Source organism: Aquila chrysaetos, chromosome 4 (assembly GCF_900496995.4).
Source record: "Aquila chrysaetos chrysaetos chromosome 4, bAquChr1.4, whole genome shotgun sequence".
NCBI lineage: Eukaryota > Metazoa > Chordata > Aves > Accipitriformes > Accipitridae > Aquila > Aquila chrysaetos.
The window spans coordinates 15,886,250-15,904,726 of NC_044007.1; the positions used below are offsets into that span (position 1 = coordinate 15,886,250).

The 18,477-nt window shown below is 37.5% G+C and overlaps 1 protein-coding gene across 1 annotated transcript in view; it reads left to right on the forward strand.

The window, feature by feature from the left end:
* EIF3H (eukaryotic translation initiation factor 3 subunit H) overlaps positions 1-18,477 on the forward strand; it is an 88,240-nt gene that overhangs the window by 52,150 nt on the left and 17,613 nt on the right. The window lies entirely within an intron of this gene.

Below are 18,477 nucleotides of genomic sequence, written 5' to 3' on the forward strand. Positions count from 1 at the left end.
TAAAATGTCACAAATACAAAGCAATTTATGTTGGCATTAAATGTAAACATTTTGCTGTCGTTTATGAAAGAAATTGAAAGTTTAGGAGTGAATGGGTAAAAAAAGATAAATATTGAGCAACCTTCTAGAAACAGGAATGTGAGTTACACATAGTTTATTCCTTAGGAAATACCTTATATTCAGTTTTATCAGTTACTACTTGAAAATACTTGGGGCTTCACTTTTATATAATTACAGTAACTATGCCTTTTACTGTTTACTCTTGTTTTTTACAAACAAGTTTTGTCAAATGTGATGACGTGTGGATGAATTAATTGTTTTAAGTTTGCTTGTGGTCTAAGACTATTTAAAACCATATATCTATGTATGTCTAGTTTTATCTAGATATATGTACATACATATATGTGCATATAAATATGCCTAGATAAATGGTTGCATATGCAGAAAACTGCCTAAAACCCCCTATGATATAAAATAATAGGATAAGTTTTAAATGAGAGAACTTTACTTTTAGAAATTGTTTTCCACTGAGGGTTAGCGCTGGACATTAATGCATACATATGGAAGCACAATGTTGATTCAGATGGAAGAGGAAATATCAATTTAGATTGAGGAATGTGTTCCCTATAATCCTCCCTGTTCTCAGTTATTCTTATAGAGCTTTGCATAGAGCTTGTAGCTATGGTGCGGGAATACTAACTTCAGTAGCAGATGTGAGCCTGAAGCTTATTACATGTTTCACCAGATGTTTCATTTATCTTTAGGGCAACCTTCTGGTTTGTTTTTTATATCAAACACTGTGAGAAATAAAATTCAGAATGTATTTTAAACATGTTATGGGTATTTGGAGATAAAGGAACCCTTTTATAACCTGAAGAAGCATTGTAATGTCTCATATTAAATATATTTTTCTTTTAAACTGTATTCAACAAGATACTTCATAATTTCATGTATTGATCCAATTTGATTTACACTAAACTTGCTTGTAAAGATAATGTAACCCTAAGCTGAGCAGGTTTTGTTTATGTAAGCTCATTGTCTACTTTTATATTACTTTATTATAGTTCGTGCAATTTAATATCTTAACATACTTGCTGTTAAAATTTGTTTACAGCTTAAAATAATCTTTTGGTTGAAGAAGCCTCAGCATTTTTAGTAATAATTCTAAATCTCAAGAAGAGATCCCTTAGAGAGGATGATTCAGTGGCTAGTTGTGGATGGAAATTGATCTCTGGGATACTTCTGTTGCTCACTGTCTTTGTCTTTGCGCAGCGGCCATCACCTCTCTGCAGGATAGGAGGTCAGAAATTCAGCTTCTGTGTTCCTGCACCTGCTTACGTGCTTAAAACCATGTGCTATCCTTGCCATGTTTGAGTTACAAGATTGTCCTAAAGCTGATGTGTCGTTGGTGTCTGTTAATGAAAATTTTAGTACTTGTGACATGCTGTTCAGGAGTATAACAAAACCACAATTTGGAAAGTTTTACTGGTGAAAATTGTAGGGGACAACAAGTGAAATGTCTGTAAAGTCTGTTTAGTGATTTTTTTTTTTGTTGTTCATCAAGCACATTTAATGGTGTTGCTCATCAGGCACCATCTCTGCCTTCTGTCTTTTCTTTTATCACCGTATTGGTTCCACAAAAAAGAAATACCCTGTTTGCAAACTTACCAAAAAAACCAGAGTGAATTGTTAGTCAACATCAACTAGAAGGTAAGTAGGAGGCAAGTAAACACTTAAAGCTGACTCTTTTCTGTAAATCTAAATATTACACTTGAGTTCTGGAGAAAAATTGTCAGACTTTGCAAAATCAAGCAAAGATCAAGTGCAATTCTTGCACTTGACGTGCAGCATTGGAAAACAAGTTTGTTATTGCTCTTGTCCTTGAAAGGAGAAGTAAAGGAGATAATTTTAAAAACACTTTGGATCAAGAGTTTGTGAACTCTTGTGTAACATGGACCAGGTCTTAACAAAGACTATTCTGTGTATGTACTCTTCTGTTTGTGGATCTCTCCTTTGTGGCTGTGCAAACGTCTCTCCCCTTTGGGACTTAATTACATAGCCTCCTTGTAACAGCTACAATTGCTTACATAGAAAATTAATATCGGGAGAGTATTTAATGTATTTATAGCTATCATTTAAAACAACAGCTGGCTACTAGAGCCAGCATGATGTTATCAGCAATTGTTCTCCAAAACAGAATTTGGAAGTCTATTTTAAAAACTAATTGGCATATCTTTAAGTCCAAGGTAGTATTTCTGTTCCTCCTCATGCTTCCAAAGTAATGCCTAAGAAAGGGGGCCTTGAGGATAGTCTTTCATTGCCACATGGCCTTCTGGGGATAGAGGAGCAGAGGAGAAGAGCCTGGGCTCCACTTCTCCTTTAAAAGACAACAGTGGAATGGGCAAAATTTCAGTGGTGTTAGAGTGATCATGTAGCGAATTCAGCCACTTTCCTAAAAATCTCACTGAAGGGTTGTCCATTGCAGAAATCGTGTAGTTTACCATGGACTGGGTTGTGCGGAGTCCCTACTGGAAGTCTGGGTTTGTGAAATCATTGTGGATTCTGCTCTCCCACGCTGAGGTTTTGGTAGTGCAGTTGTCAGTTTGTCGAGTGTTAGTAACTCACAGGGCTCTGGTGAGGCCATTTTTCACGTGGAATCTTCTCTTCCACCCACTGAAGGAGTGGGACACGATTTCCAAGACCCCTCAGCTCTAAGTGTAAAAACTCAAGAAAGATTTGTAGAAAAAGTATGTTAGACTCTTAAGCTAAACAGTAACTGAAATAATTTACTATGTAGAAAAAAATTTTTTTTTTTATTATGCTACCAATCAACATAATCTAGTTGGTATTTTATGGCTAAGGACTCTGTGCGCACACACCACAAGCTCTGTGTCTATGTGTGGATACATTAATGCTCTCTAATAAGTAGCACTGTGGCTTAGTCTTCCTACAAAAAAAGGATTTTTTTTTTTTTGAAAAATTTTTTCAGGCCCCTTGAGTATATTCTTATGATAAAATATGGAGGAGGTGTTGGAAACACAAATTGCAGTTTTTAAGTAGTCGTTAGAGACTCTGAGAATAGTATAAACATCTTCTGAGGCAGAGAAAACTTTTGACAAAGTTTGCAGTATTTCCTGCTGGCACCTGATACTATGATTTTGATACATAAAAATAAAATAAATTGGGAAGTTTAGAATAATTATTTTAAGTAAACAGACATTGAGCTTATTCTTACTGAATTATCACCTTTCCAGATAACCTCAAAGCCACTGTTCAGCTCATTAAACTTTTATTATTCTGAACTGTTTTCTGATATGAATGAATGTGGCACATGTAAATTTTTGTTTTTCAGTGAAATACTTCAGAAAATAGCATTCTTTGTAATATTTTGCAGAGAAAGGATCTTCAACATTTCATCTAGATTTTATTCTGGTTATATTATTATTCAAGATAATGACTTTGCTGTTGAGGGCTGCAACAGTATTTCTCAATTTTTCTTGATTGAAATGCAGTTTTAAACAGAGGAGATCATGGTCAATGTACTAAGATGCTTTTTAATTTGTATTTCTTTCTGCCATGTTTCCCCATCTGTTGAACAAAATGAATTCTCTAGGCCTCTCTTTTCAAGTCCTCTTGACATTGCAGTTCAGTGTTATTCAGTCCTTGGCTTTGTTTCCTTTCTGTCCTTTGACAGTTCTGTATTTTCATGTTTGCTTACCATATTGAACTGCAGTCACAAATCTAAGCACAGTTTGTGAAACAAAATATTTTCAGACTGGCTTACCCATGTTAATTTTTTGAAACCATTTCTGTTGCATTTTTGACATTCAATGAGAGTGGCTAAAATAAATATAGTCTGTGGCTGTTAACTGAAGATTTTGTACCTATTGTGACTAGTGTCTTGTTTGCATTTGAAAAAGTATTTAGGCTGAATCCTTTGAGAATTATATAGTGCTCTGCATAATTGGTTTTAACGTTTTCAATAACTAACAAAAAGATGAATGCAGCATGAAAATAACTGCTTTTGAAACACAAAAAGTCTCCTTTGATGAAATTTCACACTGTAGTTGTTTGTTTCTAAAAGCCTGTATTTTACTCAAACCAAACTTGGATTACTTAGATTGCCATAATTTTTCTTTAGTGTGTAGCAGAACTTTGGGGATCTTGGCCCCTTTAAAAAAAAATTAAAAATTGAACAATAATATTTTGTGTGACTTGAGTTAAGGTTTGGTGGGTTTTCAGTTACTTGTTTCTTTACTGTGTTCTAACTTATTAAGCCATCTTTTCCAGTCATAGAATCACTGAATGGCTGAGGTTGGAAGGGATGTCTAGAGGTCTCTGGTCCAATCCCCCTGCTCAAAGCAGGGTCAACTAGAACAGGTTGCTTAGGGCTTTATACACTTGAGTTTTGACCATCTGCAAGGATGGAGGCTCCACAGCTTCTCTGGACAGCCTCATCTGGAGTTTGTCCATCACAGCTTTTTTTTAAAAAAAAAAAAAAAAAAAAAAAAAGTATTTTAAATTGAACTTCCTGTGTCCATTACCTCTAATCCTGTCATTGGGCACCACTGAGAAGAGTCTAGTTCTTCCTTCTTGATGTCCCTGCTCCTCCCTGCTTAGGGATTTATGCACATGGATGAGATCCCCCTGAGCTTCCTCTTCTCCAGGCTGAACAGCCCTAGTTCCCTCAGCCTCTCCTCATATGACCGGTGCTCTCAGTCCCCAGTCATCTTCATGGCCTGTCCCTGAACTCTCTCCAGTAAGTCCACGTCTCTCTTGTACTGGGGAGCCCAGGACTGGACGCAGCACCTCAGATGTGTCCCACCAGTGCCCCTCAACCTACTGGTAATGCTCTGCCTAATGCAGCCCAGGAGGCTGTTGGCCTTCTTTGCTGCAGGGGTGCATTGCCGGCTGATGGTCAACTTGGTGTCCACCAGGACCCCCAGGGTCTTTCCTGCAGAGTTTCTTTCCAGCCAGTCAGCCCCAGCATGTGTTGGTGCCTGGGGTTATTCCTCCCCAGGGGCAGGACTTTGCATTTCCCTTTGCTGAACTTTGAGATTCCTGTCAGCCCATTTCTCCAGCCTGTTGAAGTCCCTCTGGATGTCAGCACAAACCTTTAGTGTATCAACCACTCCTCCCAGTTATGTATCATTGCAAACTTCCTGAGGGTGCACTCTGTCCCATCATCCAGGTCATCAGTGAAGATGACAGAAGAGTATTGGACCCAGTATTGACCCCTGGGGCACACCACTAGTGACTGGCCTCCAGATGGACTTTGTGCTGCTGATCCTGCAAGCCTCATCATCACTGTGTCTTTTATCTGAAGTCTGTTTGGGTAGTTATTAATCTTGATGAACTTTTATTTCTTCAGCTATAATTTAGGTTTGTAAATATAATTTAGTTATGAAGGTGTTTTGGCAGTCAGTGAAATATAGGTACTACCAAGTGATTCAGTGATTCATCTTTTCCTCAAATGGGGCTGTTTTGCTTTGGGGCTGTGTTCAGAGTAAATAGTGAATGCTGTCCCAAGGGTTTATAATCTTCAGAGAAGAAGCAGGAATGGAAATAATTGACTTGTCCAGCCCCCATTAGGGAGTCCTTCAGCTGAGTGAGCAGTGGAACTGCAGCCTCCTGTCTCCATCTCCAATGTACCACACATTACACTGTGCTTTTTCTCTTACTCGTTAGAGAATTGATCGCAGTGGATCTGTCCCCTGGCTTCCCAAGTTGTTTCCCATGCACAAAACCTACTTGAAGTTTATAGCTTCCTCCTTGCCACAGAGCACTTTTTCTGCCTGTTTAAACAGGGTGCGAGTTTAGTTCTTGGCTACTTTAAAAGAACAAGCCACACTTAGATATAAAAGTAGCAAGTGTTATGTTGCTGAAATATTAGCTTTGGCTTGCAGAATCCTGCCATATGATGTTACAAGCCCTAGAAAGGGGAGAAATTCACCCTAACTCTGTCTTCTGTAGCTTGATCTAAAAGCCATGAGCTTTATTTTTGAAATTTAATATCATTAAACTGTTGAGGGTTTTGGTTTTGTTTAAATTATTTGCTATCTCTGCATTTGAACATAATGCATGATCTCAAGTTGTTAGATGCCAGAGGCTGCTTGTGAGAAGGCATGACTGTCTTTCACCTCAAATATCTAACCACTCCTGTTTTTATTGTTCCTCTTGCTGTGCTATGGAAAAGACTTTTTGAAGCTGGCCTGAATTCATTGTTTCTTTGAGGACACATTGAAGAAGTTATACTAACAACAGGCGTTGCTAGTGTTAGTCTGGGCTTTAGAAACTCTACTGAGTAATACCAATGGTAATGCCATTCAGTACATACCGTGCAGTGTTACAGCTCCTAACTGCAGCACTAATGCACAATGAAACAGGGGATTTCTGTTTTGAGTTATCTTGGTCTGAATTCCCTAACTGTCAGGTTATTATCTGGGCAGTGGTGTGAAATCATAAGCTGGATTTTTTTTTTTTTGGGGGGGTGGAGGTAGACATGAATCTTGTAATACTGCGAACAAACACATGCTGTCAGGCTTCTGTGTCTTGTTTGCTGCTCAGAGGTTGCCTTTCCTTTACTCATCATTGAACTTCCTTTACAACACCCTTTTTCCACGTATATAAAATTATGGCCATGTACATTAACATTTACCATTGTACCCACCTTCGTTCTTGGTTAAATACATATTTAAATATTGGGGGGGTTGTGTATATTCTCGCTCTTGCTCTGTCTCTCCCCCCCCCCCCCCCCCGATATATGTGTGTGTATATGTACATATACATACACGCATAAGTGAAAACAAGGAAGCAGTAAGTGATGATGAGAATTCTGATTTCCTTGGAAAGAAAATGCGACCTGTAATAGCTAACTATCCAGGTTGTCCAAGACAAGGTTGGAGGTCTGATGTAGAAACAGTTTTGAGATTTGGAGAATGTTAATGCATTGACACAGTTGGGCTGGATCTGTCTCGGCTAGCTGAAATGTCCTTTTGTTGTACCGGGTTTTATGTTCCTCACATCCGTGTGGAAAGCCTCTGAAGACTAAACAATGCTTGTTTAAGTACTTCAGTAGATTCTTCTGTGTTAAAACAAGGACTGGCATTCTTCCTCCCTCCCCAAGTGTGGCGTGCTAAATTGTATTTTAATTCCCCAAATCAAGGAGTGGGAGTTCTGGTAGAAAGGTAGTGGGAACTGAAAGAAACCTACTTTCATGTTTCTTGTGTCAAAATGGTATAGTTGCTGTCAGTTAGCCTTTCAAAACTCTACCTGCTGGCTTTCCATGGCACCTGTGTTGTAAGTAGCTGACCCTGTGTTAAAACATCATATTGGAGTTTAGAAATCTATACTGTTATGCCTGAAATGGTACGCTTTTAAAACGTGAAGTACCTTAATACTGTTTCACTAATTAAATGTTGCACATGCTGCGTAATCGATAGCTGTTGTGGCAGCAGTCATGTAAGGAAACAGTACAACGATGTAGCAGTGATGTTCTTGAACATCTCTGTGTTGGAATTGGCATAAAAACAAGGTTTTGCCTAATGAAGCATAACATACTTCCTCAATTGATTAGATCCAAAATTCTTAACACATTGTTTTTCTTCTACGATTGTGTGCTCTATGTCCTTAGCTGTATGGGATGAGATGTGTTTGAAAATTTGGATGCCATCAGTTCTGGATGATGATTTTCTGGTCAATGTCATGTGTCTCATCACTGTAAGCTCTTGCTGCCTGCTAGCATGCACAGCCACTAAATAACTTTTGCATCTCCAGTACCCTGCTAATGCTTTTGCCTGTCATGTTGACATTTATGTAATATTATTTGGCTTCAGGAGTCAAAGGAGGCTGGTTCTCACATGCAGGAAGGGACTGCCTCTATCAGAATTTGATTTAACCTGCTGTTCCTTGGTGCAGCCAGCAGCTTCCAAAATGATTGTGCCAAGGCCATTGGCAGGGAGGACTTAATAAAAAGGAATAGGTTTTCATGAGATGGGAAAATGTCTTGTCATCTAATTACAATAATTTAGGAGTCTTTTTGGCAAATTCATTCACAAGGTTTGAACCACTTGTCCTACTCTTCCTCCAAAATTGAATATTTTCAAGCTCCCTAGAAAATGTTAATCAGCGTCTTCTGCTCTTGAGCCCACCTACAATCAGTTTCCTTCATATTGTTTCACAAACTCTAAACTATACCAAGTAAGAATTGAGAACAGCTCTTGGTAACCAGCATGCTACAGTAAAATACTAATGTAACATGCATCCCTTATGAATATTTGAATATATTAAAAAAAAAAAAGTTATTTCAGATACGCAGTTCTGGCTCTCATTAGGCACCAGCTAAGTATGGATCCACAGCCTCCACATGTGCAACACAAGCGTTTCCCTTCATCTGTAGAAATGTTTAGGTAGAGGGGTTTAGTTATCCTTTCAGAAACCTGCATGTTAAGAATTTTTCGCATTAGCACTAGGACAGAAAAGGTGATTTTCCCCTCTCTTTTAAGGAGCTGCCCAGTGATAATAAGTGATGTTGAATATGTTTGTCTCCTGTGTAGTAGTTGGATCTGTAGCTCAAGAACTAACAAGTAGGGAATCTGTCACTCTCAGATCTTTCTGTCTGCAAACTAAAGAAGGGTAAAGATTTTTATTGTGGCAGGGATTGCAAGCAAGAGGACTTGATTAATTTTATCTGAAAGTCAATGCTTGGCAAAGCAAATGGCTGACCCTGGATCTTGTAGTGGAGAGATGTTTTCTCATCTACCTACTGGGTAGGACTTTGCCTGGATTCTGACTTACTCATACCTTGTGTGAATTAAAGTTATGTTGCTTGTGGCTTGAGGACTTGGCTGACGGTGATGAGGAGTGCACGTAGATGGTAATACAGCAGAGATCCAAATGAAGCTACCCTTGGTTGGAGCTTTCATATGGTTTAATCATTGCTCTCTAAGCTAGTCGGATGGGCTGTCTTGGTCTTTCTTTTGTGTCGTGGACAGTTAAATGGCTACCTGCTCAATGGGATGTGTTACGGAGAGGTGTCAGGTGGTGTTCTAAGGGCATTGTAAGAGATATACTGAAATGTCCTTGTGACATTGTATTCGTATAGGTATTACACAAAGCTCCTAGTTATTGCTTTAAATAAGGGGTGAGAGTTATGTGCTATTCTTACTGAAAAGAAAGAAGTTAATACAGCATTTTACTGCTGTTTGATCAGTGAGTAACAGCACCTGGGCTAGATAAAACTGGTAGACTTTTTAAAACTGATGTGAATTTTGGGGTTTGTGTGGGGTCCTCCTTTCTTCCTTAAAGGAACAGTAGATGTTAACTGCTTCAAGCCTTCCTGGCACACAGGGAGATTTTGCTCTGCACAGATAGGCCCCTGATGGAAGAAGCTGTAAGCCTGAAGCTGAAGACATGCTCGTCTCTTTTTTCTAAGTGTGCTTAACACATTTGAAAGCTAGATACTTGTGTAATTTTGATTCAAAAGATATGTTTATGGAGGTAGCTACCATGTTGGTCTTCTGTTTTGCCCCAAATTAGAACTTTTCTTGACTGATTCTCCCTGCCAAATGTTTAACAGTGTTATCCCTACGTGATGGGCTGATGGAGGTCACAGAAAACAAATAGCTTGTGTAACTTTCAACTGAAGAAACAGCCTGTAGCAATGATTTTTCTTTTAATGAATCCTGATTTACTATAATGACAATTCAGGAAAATTGTTGTATGGGGGCTATGTCTGCTTCAGTGTTCGGACCAGTTTTTGTGAGCTTGAAACTTAAGAACAGGGTGAGAGATTCTTCAAAACAAAGGTGTGGATATTTAATGCCAAGGCATCAGAGAAAAACACCTGCTTCGTTGTATCTGGTAAGAGAAGATGGGTGTTTTGGCTTTAAGTAAGCTGTTGAAGATCCTGTTCCCTGTGCCCTCTGAATTTTTGCAATGCAAACGCCAAGAGTGGTACAAGATACCCAAGCTTTGAAGCTTTACAAAAAAGAAAAATCTTTTTCTGCTTTTCAAGGCGAGGTGGGAGATTTAAAAGCCCCCAGACCCCTTATGCGAACTTATTATTGTTTTTTTTCACTTACTGACAAGTTATTAACAAGGTGAGACTTTCTTGTGATGCATACTGTATGACATTACTGATTTTCAAAGTGCAGTGATTACTAAGTTGTTTCCATTTCAATGTCTGTCCCCATTCTGCTTTCAAATTGTTGAATATGAAAATCTGTGTTAAATTACAAAGTAAAAATGACCGTGTAATTCATTAATCTTTAAACATTTCCAATTTTTTTCCAGATAATTTAATAACCTCTCTGAGCATTTATGCAATATAAAATTTCATAAAAATACATTAATCTGTTTGACATTTATGTAGAAAAGGAATTAGATTTTCACCACACATTTTTGTGTTATTGTGTATTTAATTGTTTTGTAGCTTGTAGCACTAAGGTAGATACGTTGATAATATTTTGTAAAGAAACAGCTTTTACCTGTTAATGTAGCCTCACTAGAGTAAACAAGAAAAAATCAATGGCCAGTAAAGAAACTTGAGGAGATCTTACTAAACTTTTAAAAATTTATTTTGTTTTTTTTAAAAGGACGTGCCTAGTCAGATATGAGGTTACTTTAACATACGGTTGGTTTTTGACCATGCTGATTCCTTTTCATGCCTTTAATCCTACTTTGTATTTTAGCAGCTAGAATGATACTCATTGGACAAAAATTGTATAAGTAAAGGCTTCAAGGTGCCGAAGTTCATGGTAATGCATTCCTAATACAAAACATTTGATGCTTTAGGTATTTGATGTTTATTAGGAAGCGAGATAGCATCTCGTCCTTTTACAAGGGAAGCAAGAATTAAGTTGCCCAGATGGCATTTTTAGTAGTATAATTTACTGCTGTCATGACAATGTAGGATGACTGAAACTTTTTTCTTGATAAAGATTTTAATCTTGTATCACATCCATCTTCAGTCAATGTAAAAATAGTAGTGTAGTAAGCCAAATGGATGCTTAGATATGGATAATGTTTACCTGCTGTATAGGAGGAGATTGAGGATTAAGTGGTGAGTGTTTGTAAGATACTGTGAAGGTGGAGCTTCCTACGTAAATGCCAAGAAAACTACTCCACATATATGGCAGAAGATCTTCAAAATATGTTGCCTTTTCTTCTGACAGTTGCTTCTTAAAAATCATCGTCAACAAAATAGTGAAATTATATTGCTTGATTTCAACTTTAATTTCAAGATGCTAGTTTAAAATGGATTTCTGAATTAAAAAATGCTTTTAGAAGACTCAAGTGTTTTAATGTTTCTGGAAGATAGTATTATAATGCTTTTATCCTTTGGAATAATGCTGCATACCTTAGAAGACAATTTTGCAAGTCATCTTGATAATCCTGCCCATCTTTAGGCTATTCTTGAGGCTTGGGTGTGTTTATTTAAAAACAGTACAAGTTTCCATTATCTTGAGTTGTGTAGAGAATTCTGTGGTCAGTGAGATTTATTCAGTTTGTCCAAAGGCTTGTCTGAGTTTTTGCTCATGTGTTAATAAAATGGTACGATAGCTTGATTGGTTTGATTGCCTCCGAATTCAGCGGTTATGTGCTTAGACCAGAGCCCCAAGCTTGCTGTCAGAAAACACTGGGTGAGTGCCAGCACATGTGCAGGAAGTGGCGTGCTTCCATTTACTGCTTTCCTGTTGTCCCGTCACGCACATCCCCGTGCTCCCCGTTCCCCTGTTTTACTCCTTTTCTCTGAAAACTTGTCCTCGTCCTCCTTTATTCCCGCCAGTGACAGAGCTACCCTTTCCTACCTTGCCCTGCTTTGGTAGGAGGTACGTCCTTGTGCTGGCCCATGTCTTGGAGCCACCTCTGTAAAGCAACCAAGGTAGCGATGGGCAGTGACTGCCTGCATTGGTGTGGTGTCCCACGCTGCGGGACAGTTACCTCTGCCCATACTGCCAAGCCTCTAGTCATCAATTCTGGTGGAGACTATGCTTGGGCAACTGCTGTCGAAACTGGTAATAACAGTCTGGAGATACATGCTTACATCTTGGGTAAGTACCTCCAGACAGAAGCACTCCAAACATGTTGTTTTCTTTTTATTATGTTCCTGTTACTTTTCACTGTTCACCTACTGATTGTGATACCTCCTTTGGGTGTCCCATACTTTTTCTGTAGAGCACAATTAATATCACACAGTGCTGTAGTAAAACTAACATTGAATTGTGATCAAGGTTAAAAATGAATGAGTTCACTGAGCATACACAATGAATAGTCACTTTAGAGTTTTCCCCCTTCTGTTTCTCCCCTTCTTTCTCATAAAATGAAAGGACTTTTTGCTTTAGAAAGCATTAAGACACTAGCAAAGCCTCAGTTGCTGTAATGAGCATCTACTCACGAAAGATGGTTGGGCTTGCTCTTATTAGAGCAGTAGCATCATGGCATAGATGGAGGTGATTGCTACAGATTTGCTTTCAATTTATCCTATAGTCTATAAAGAAAATGCAGGTTTGTAAAGCGTGCTTTTCGGAGGGTGTGCAGTTTTGCTAACTTATTAAAATATAACAATTCTTTAAGAAAAATTTAATCCACTTTGCACAAATATGTTCTGCCTTTTTTTTCATCCTTGAATTTAGCAATTAAAATGGAGTTGAATTAAGTCTTTTGACTCACTTTTGTTTTTGTGGTCTTATGATTGACTACGACTCTTGGACTTTTGCCTGTTTTCAGGTGATTTTTTTTCCCATCCAGCTACTTGCAGGCCCTGGTCTGCTTAGCTTCCAAGTTTAGAGGAGATCAGGTGCTTTCAGCCTGGTATAGCAAAAGTGCATAAAATAGAGTACTGTTTTGTAACCCTGACTTGATATTTCAGAGGAGGAAATGAATATTATTGAGGAAGGCAATATTTACTTTTAATTTTTTTCTCCCTGAATAGGAGAATTGTTGAGTTACTGAGCTTGTGCATTTGTCTTGGGAGAAGCGTGGGGGGGTTGGATATAGATAAAAATCTGCAAATATGTGGTGCATGCATATGTGTTGCACACTTAAGCTTAAGAAATATATTTCAGCAGTATCTAAAGGCTTTTTCAGATAAAACATCGCCTTTGCTGGAATTAACTGTGAATTCTTGTTTCTCTCTGCTCATCATTTTTATTTGCATTTTTTAACCGGAATAAGTTGGTTGTGGTACTAATTATATTTGTATCTTCTCAACTGGAATTGTTATCAATAGATGCAGTCATTGTGATTCATAGTTTTTTAGACAAATAATTGAGATTGTGTGTGTGGAGGGAAATAAATTAATCTGTTGTCTCCATAATTCTCTGTGCTTAATTAAATTAAATAAATCAATTTTCCTTCTTTTCAAATGCATACGCTGGTTCCTTGAACTAGCATCTGCTAACTTGTTTTAGTCATTGAAGATACTGTCTGAAGCATACATGTGGTTTGGCAAAGCTTGATATGTATAGAAAGAACAGAATTTTTTTGTGCTGCTAAAAAGTACCATGTAGTGTATAGCACTTGTTCAGTACGCATGCTACCACATGGTAGCACTTCAAAAGAGACAAATTATTGCCTTAAAAATACTATCCACATTAGTAGTGGTGCTATAAAAGGAATATTTTTTTTTAGCTGTTTTTCAATATAGTTTGACCAGAATAACTGAAATTTGCCATGTTCATGTTGCCAGTTAAATTCAGAGATGTGTTAGCGCAGAGGCTGGATGCTGTTTCTTCTGATGGACTTTTGTGTCCCTTGGAAAGCATGCCCAGTCTTGAGTAAATTTTAGTTAGTGACAACCCTAAGTTTTAGTTCATCTGTCTTCTGGATGCCCAGGATTTCTGCGAGGAAACAATATACATCCTCAGATACTCCAGAGAATCTTTTTGAGGAAGCTGTTGTGGGTGACGGAGCAGTAAAGGTCTACCTTGTTTAAGGACAAATTTGTGAAACGTGAGTGAAGACAAACACTTAATCATGAAATCCAGACTGAAGGCTATGCAGATGTTAGTGGTTCATAGCATAGAGTTGGATGTTACCTCCCTTGGTAGTGCTGCCTGTGTCCAGCATACACTGCAGTGAGCTGGGTGAACAACAACATAAAACCAGTCTGCAGCATGTGATACTGGGTATGAAGTTCTTCTGGTTTGGAGGGGCTTGGCTTTTTAGGAGACATGTTGGTTGCCGCTCTTAAAACCATATTTCTTAAGCCATATCAACTTAAAATATGTTTTGGAAATTGAGGCCTTGAGCATCTGAGGTGTTATCAAATGTATTGCCTCCAGGCCATCTTTGATCAAGGTTTCACATGTCATAATATTTACCAGCAGTCTGAATATGGCCAGGCTGAAATGCATCTCATCTGATGGTAACGATAGCTGTTTAAGGACTACATTTCGGCAATGCGTACATTGATATGTGACCTCTTGAGAGCTGGATTTTAATGAATTGTTTATGAAGAAATGAAGATAATACAGTTTTAGTGATAAATAAACTTGCGTCATGTATCAGGTTGCTACAAGAACACTTGTTTTGGAAGTGTTTTAGAAATAAGCTGTTACTTCAAGAAGGATGTGAATTTGCCAGTTGTTTGTAAACTGTAGTGTGTTAGATTTTTTGCATTTTAAAATTATTCACATGGACATTTTTTTTCAGTGCATTAGTTGATTTGTCCTATTCTTAAATCAGATTTTCAAACAGTGAAGTTATTGACTGAGGATATTTTAAAGTATTTAGAGAACATGTCTGAGTTGTCCCAGTGTTGAATGGGTCGTCACATTAGTGTTCAGTTCTTGGCCTTGACTCTGATTTGTTATATAATTTGTGGTATGTTATTTTCTTATTGGTAGGGTATGGGATATACCTCCTATATGTTAAAGTCCAGATAAAGTTTCTAATGTTGCCAGTACTTTTTAGAAAAGGAAAAAGTGTTTAAATTATTTTAGTATTTTCTTTAATCTTTTACAACAAGTTTGTTAAAACTTAGCTGAATTCAGGGGGAAAAAATACCCACCAAACTACTTTAGTAGGGTTTACTGTTTTCAGTCAAGGGATTTTGTTAATACAACTCCACACAAGTCAGTCATATTCAAGCAAAGCACCCATACTGTATAGTTTTTGCACTTTTTCTGCTTTAGACAAATTATAGTAACACTTTCTAGCTGCTTTAATCCCCACCCATTTGTTTGCAAACTAACAGAAAAATTGCCCTTTTAGAGGAAGGAGTTTTTTTTTTTAAATAATAACAAAAAAGAGAATCTTCTGTTCAAAAGAAGTCCACCCCAGAGAGGTGCTCAGGAGATCATGATGGCCCAGGAGACAGAGGCTGTGTGTTCTCAATGCAAAGAAGCACACTGAGAAATGCAAGCATGACTGTTAGCTTTCCTCATCATAAGGACACTCCTTAACAAATAATTTCCTTAAAAATGTAAGTATAGCATTTAAATGCGAGGAGTGGGGGCAAGCACCCTGGTCTGGCTGTTCCCCTGCTCTTTTCCTTGCTCACCTCAGTTCTGGGCCCCCTCAGACTTAGTGACAGTTTTTAGTGGCACCTTTGTAGCGTGGCTTGGGAAGGACTGTGACTTGCAACAGTGAACTCCTTGTTAGAAGTAGTCCATGACTGTCCCAGGTCCTAGCAGACTGAGGACTGGGTAGAAGGAGAGAGCTCTTGCCTAGTCTGTGCTGAACTTCTAGCTAAAAAGATAATGTTTTGTAGATTGGGCAAAAGATGTAAAGAAACAGTGGTAACGGTATCAACAAAAGCAACTTGGGGGCTGTTATCCATTTGTGCAAGTTGGCAGCTTGTTGAAGCTATCTAGCTACTAATACATGTTATAAAATATATATGTTTGGTTAAAAGAGTTTCCATTTCTCCCTGGTGGGGACTGCATCATGTTTTAATTTCTGCAGTTGTTTTCCCAAGGCAGAGATGTTAGCTATTGATGCTTTATTGGTTCTTTGAGATTTTTCTGCTATTGCCTTCATTATCATCTAACTGCTAACAGTCATGAGAGGAGGAATTGCTGACTTGAAATCTGGATGGTTTTCAGCGAGTCCTTTTTCTTCTAGATGATATCGCTTACACTTCTGTTCAGTTACATAGTGCTGGTTATACTGTCTTTAAGAAAAGAAGTTGTCCCGGAACTTGGTTACCAGTTACCTCTCAGATGAATGCTTTTAAGAGGATGATATACCTTTATTTAGGTTTATAAAAGATCTGGATGTTTTCTTAGGGTATTCCCTCTCTTTAACATTACACCTTTTAAGGAAGAAATTATCTGAGTGGGTCAACCACATGATTTCATAGGAATCTGTATACAAGTATCTTCCCATCATTGCATGACCACCTCTACTTTGACAGCATCCTCAATTACAAGAGAATTGCCACTGCAAGGAGCAGTCTAGCTCAGCTATCTAACACCCCACAGTTAAAACATTTTTTGAGAATGAAGTTATCTCTTTTAGCTTCTTTTGAAAATCCCTTTCTAGTTTTTCCTTTTCATGACTTCATTTGGCTAGAAAGGTTCTAACCATAATTTCACGTGTTAGCATGTTGTAGCACATCATGTCAAAAGCAAGTCTTACTTGCTTTCCACACAGATATATCTCTGAAAAGATTCTTTTAACCAAAACAGTTTATTCTAGCTACATTTAATAAATGGATCATATGCTTTTTCAATTCAAAATCGTGGTCACAGCAGGAGTCTTTTAGTTGGTTCCAGGGGAGATATGTGTTCTTTATGTTTTAATCATGAAATTTAGAAAGTTATTGTCTTCCCCCCCCAAAAAACCCCAACAAAACCTTTAAGTTTATGGACTGAGCTTCTTTGACAAGATAGATCTTGGCTTTGCTTTTGTGAGAAACCTTGAGATGCTACCGGCTAAAGCATTGGGGCTGCTGTGTAAGGAGTATGCTTGAAATTGGCCAGTATTTCTGGAATTGTGCAATAAAAGTGGGATTAAAATTTATTTTGATCTGGCAAGGGGTATAGATTTTCAAACTTATTTTGAAATAGTCGTTTGATCAGTTCTACTTAGCTGTCTGTCCTGGAGCGTGTAGTGGCATCTTTAGATTTGTCTTGGTTTAGAGGCAGCCAAGTGGTGCAGGCGTTTTCTTTGCTTGCTCTGTATGATGGGGTTTCAGACTGTAGCCTGGATGGTTTTGCTGTATTAGTTTGGGGTGCTGTATTATCATGGTTTTCTGGCTGAAACACAAATTGCAAGTAATTTATACTAAGATATTATGAAATAGAATGCAAGCACCAACATATGCTGATGGAAAAAGTCTGCAAGGGCTTATATAAGCGTACATAGATTACTTTAAAAATACAGTTAGTAAGATATGTTAGTTTAATGAAAAGGGCCAGCAGACTGCAGCATGAAGTTTGTGCTCTAAGGGTGATAAGTTGGAAAAATATTTGTCCAATCTTGAAAAATGTCTCCTCATATCTTTAAAGAATATCTTTAAAGAATTTTTTTTTCTCTTGAAAGGATATGAAGTGGGGTCTGAAAACATAGCACATTCTGTTCTCTAATTAATTTATGTTGCTTTCTCTTATAAGTGTCATATTTTTGTCTGTGCAAGGAGAAGCCTTGAAAAAAATTAACAAAAATGAATACATAGGAGGAGGTTGTTTTTTATCTTTGTAAATTTTGCAGCTACAGACAAAACTTAAGTATTGTGTTGTATTATTGCATTTGATTTCCTATCAGTTGGCTGTGAGCATTGGTTCATCTGATAACCACACTGAAATCTCTGTTTCCTTAAATTTAACCAGCAGGCACAGTGTCTTGTCTGTTTAAAAGATCTGATAAATGATAAGGTGCGTTGATCTGCTCGATGGGATTATGTTAAGCATTCCTGAATACAATTCTGTTCCATCTACTTGAACGAGGCATTTAGTAGAAACAGAATTTATTCGTTGGTACAATGAAACATTACAGCTGTTGGTGTTAAAAAAAAAAAAAAACCAAACCAAAACAAAACAACAAAAAACCCACAAAAAAAACCAAACCTGAAAAAAAATGCTCTCTATTGTCTAAGGTAACTTACTGTATATAAATATGTGTGTGTATTATGTATAATATATACGTACATATGCATTTATATATATCTAAAATGAAGAAACAGTGTTGAAAATTTCAAGATAAATGCAATCAAAACTATTTGACAGCTATAGTTGGTCCCCCAAATGCTAATACTGAAAATGTAGTTCTGTGTTGCGAAAAAGGCATAAATAGGTTATTTTCTCTTTCATATACTCATTAAATAATTCTCCTTTTGATTCCAAAAGTTATCTAATTCCTGACAGTATTTTCACTTAAATCACAATATTTCTTTGTTACTAAATGGTAAAATGTTATTGCTTAATTGAAAGCCAGTATCAGAATTCTTTTTTAATGAACGAGCAAGGTAATACAGACTGTAAATGACATGTAACAGTTTGTTGATCACTTTGGCAATTAATTGCAGCTGGA